This window comes from Petromyzon marinus, unplaced genomic scaffold (assembly GCF_048934315.1).
Source record: "Petromyzon marinus isolate PM22_M1 ecotype Great Lakes invasive population unplaced genomic scaffold, UKy_Petmar_22M1.pri1.0 PM_Scaffold_37, whole genome shotgun sequence".
Lineage (NCBI taxonomy): Eukaryota > Metazoa > Chordata > Hyperoartia > Petromyzontiformes > Petromyzontidae > Petromyzon > Petromyzon marinus.
Window position 1 is genome coordinate 217,973 of NW_027423357.1, and position 3,316 is coordinate 221,288.

Here is a 3,316-nt window from a genome sequence, read left to right on the forward strand (position 1 = left end):
TGTGAGTGAGTGTGTGTGAATGTGAGTGTGTGCAGTGAGTGTGTGAGTGTGAGTGTGACGAATATCTGAATCGGTCCCGGGCCTCCCCTAGGTCGACTCAGCCTCAAATTAGTACCTGGTGCGGTGTGTAAACATCGCCACTGGGGAGACAAAGGCGGCCGGGCGTGGTGTTGGCCACCCACCCCCTCGTTTGCCAAAGTATCGGCAGCCTCCATGGGTGATTCTGCTACTGTCTATAAAAGCACTTGCCCCTACAGCCCTGTTGGAGGCTACCTGGGGGATCTTTGTCTTTGTGAGCTGAATCGAAAACTCTGTTGGTGTTTAACTCGGGGTTGGTCAGTGAACCTGTCACGTGGGCGTGTGGGGTGTGTGTGTGTGGGGTGTGTGTGGTGTGTGTGTGTGGGGTGTGTGTGGTGTGTGTGTGTGGGGTGTGTGGTGTGTGGGGTGTGTGTGTGTGTGTGGTGTGTGGTAGGTGTGGTGTGTGGGGTGTGTGGTGTGTGGTGTGTGTGGGGTGTGGGGTGTGGTGTGTGTGGGGGTGTGTGTGGTGTGCGGTGTGTTTGTGTGTGGTGTGTGGTGTGTGGGGTGTGTGGGGTGTGTGTGGTGTGTGTGTGTGTGGTGTGTGTGGGGTGTGTGTGGTGTGTGTGTGTGTGGTGTGTGTGTGGTGTGTGGTGTGTGGTGTGTGTGGTGTGTGTGTGGTGTGTGTGTGGGGGTGTGTGGGGTGTGTGTGGTGTGTGGGGTGTGGTGTGTGTGGTGTGTGTGGTGTGTGGTGTGTGTGTGGTGTGTGGTGTGTGTGTGGTGTGTGGTGTGTGTGGGGTGTGTGTGGTGTGTGTGTGGGGTGTGTGGGGTGTGTGTGGTGTGTGGGGTGTGGTGTGTGTGGTGTGTGTGGTGTGTGGTGTGTGTGTGGTGTGTGTGTGGTGTGTGTGTGGTGTGTGTGGTGTGTGTGTGGTGTGTGTGGTGTGTGGTGTGTGGTGTGTGTGTGTGGTGTGTGTGGTGTGTGTGGTGTGTGTGTTGTGTGTGTGGTGAGGGTGGTGTGTGTGGTGTGTGTGTTGGTGTGTGTGGTGTGTGTGTGGGGGTGTGTGGTGTGTGTGGTGTGTGGTGTGTGTGTGTGGTGTGTGTGGTGTGTGTGGTGTGTGTGTTGTGTGTGTGCGGTGTGTGTGGTGTGTGTGTGTGGGATGTGTGGTGTGTGTGTGGGTGTGTGTGTGGTGTGTGGGGGTGTGTGTGTGGTGTGTGTATGTGTGTGTGTGGGGGTGTGTGTGTGTGGTGTGTGTGTGTGTGTGTGTGTGGTGTGTGTGTGTGGTGTGTGTGTGTGGTGTGTGGGGTGTGTGTGGGGTGTGTGTGGTGTGTGTGGTGTGTGTGTGTGTGGGGTGTGTGTGGTGTGTGTGTGGGGGTGTGTGGGGTGTGTGTGGTGTGTGGTGTGTGTGGTGTGTGGGCGTGTGTGGTGTGTGGTGTGTGTGGGGTGTGTGTGTGTGTGTGTGGGGTGTGTGGTGTGTGTGTGTGGTGTGTGGGGTGTGTGTGGTGTGTGGGGTGTTTGGTGTGTGGTGTGTGGGGTGTGTGTGGGGTGTGGTGTGTAGGGTGTGTGGTGTGTGTGTGGGGTGTGTGGTGTGTGTGTGTGTGTGTGTGGGGTGTGTGTGGTGTGTGTGGTGTGTGTAGGGTGTGTGTGTGTGGTGTGTGGTGTGTGGGGGTGTGTGGTGTGTGTGGGGTGTGGTGTGTGTGGTGTGTGGTGTGTGTGGTGTGTGGTGTGTGTGTGTGGTGTGTGTGTGGTGTGTGGGGTGTGTGTGGTGTGTGGGGTGTTTGGTGTGTGGTGTGTGGGGTGTGTGTGGGTGTGGTGTGTAGGGTGTGTGGTGTGTGTGTGGGGTGTGTGGTGTGTGTGGTGTGTGTGTGTGGGGGTGTGTGTGGTGTGTGTGGTGTGTGTTGGGTGTGTGTGTGTGGTGTGTGGTGTGTGGGGTGTGTGGTGTGTGTGGGGTGTGGTGTGTGTGGTGTGTGGTGTGTGTGGTGTGTGGTGTGTGTGTGTGGTGTGTGTGGGTGTGTGGTGTGTGTTGGTGTGTGGTGTGTGTGGTGTGTGGTGTGTGTGGTGTGTGGTGTGTGGGGGTGTGTGTGGTGTGTGTGTGTGGTGTGTGGTGTGTGTGGTGTGTGTGTGTGGTGTGTGTGTGGTGTGTGTGGTGTGTGGTGTGTGGTGTGTGGTGTGTGTGGGGGTGTGGTTGTGTGTGTGTGGTAGTGTGGTGGTGTGTGTGGTGTGTGTGTGTGGTGTGTGGTGTGTGTGGTGTGTGTGGTGTGTGTGGTGTGTGGTGTGTGGTGTGTGTGGTGTGTGGTGTGTGTGGTGGTGTGGTGTGTGGTGTGTGTGGGGGTGTGTGGTCTGTGTGGTGTGTGTGTGGAGTGTGTAGTGTGTGTGGGTGTGGTGTGTGTGTGTGGTGTGTGTGGGGTGTGTGGTGGTGGTGTGTGTGGGGTGTGTGTGTGGTGTGTGGTGTGTGGTGTGTGTGTGGGGGTGTGTGGTGTGTGTGTGTGGTGTGTGTGGTGTGTGTGTGTGGTGTGTGTGTGGTGTGTGGTGTATGTGTGGTGTGTGTGTGGGGTGTGTGTGGTGTGTGTGTGTGTGTGTGTGGTGTGTGTGTGTGTGTGTGTGGTGTGTGGTGTGTGTGGTGTGTGTGGTGTGTGTGGTGTGTGGTGTGTGGTGTGTGTGGTGTGTGGTGTGTGTGGTGTGTGGTGTGTGGTGTGTGTGGGGGGTGTGTGGTCTGTGTGGTGTGTGTGTAGTGTGTGTGGTGTGTGTGGTGTGTGTGTGTGGTGTGGTGTGTTGGTGTGTGTGGTGTGTGTGGTGTGTGGTGTGTGGTGTGTGGTGTGTGTGGTGTGTGTGGTGTGTGTGGTGTGTGGTGTGTGGTGTGTGTGGTGTGTGGTGTGTGTGGTGTGTGGTGTGTGGTGTGTGTGGTGTGTGTGGTGTGTGTGGTGTGTGGTGTGTGGTGTGTGTGGGGTGTGTGGTCTGTGTGGTGTGTGTGTGGAGTGTGTAGTGTGTGTGTGTGTGGTGTGTGTGTGTGGTGTGTGTGGGGTGTGTGTGGTGTGGTGTGTGTGGGGTGTGTGTGGTGTGTGGTGTGTGGTGTGTGTGTGGGGGTGTTGGTGTGTGTGTGTGGTGTGTGTGGTGTGTGGTGTGTGGTGTGTGTGTGGTGTGTGGTGTATGTGTGGTGTGTGTGTGGGTTGTGTGGTGTGGTGTGTGTGGGGTGTGTGTGGTGTGTGGTGTGTGGTGTGTGTGGGGTGTGTGTGGGTGTGGTGTGTGGTGTGTGGTGTGTGTGTGTGGTGTGTGGTGTGTGGGGGGGTGTGTGGTGTGTGGTGT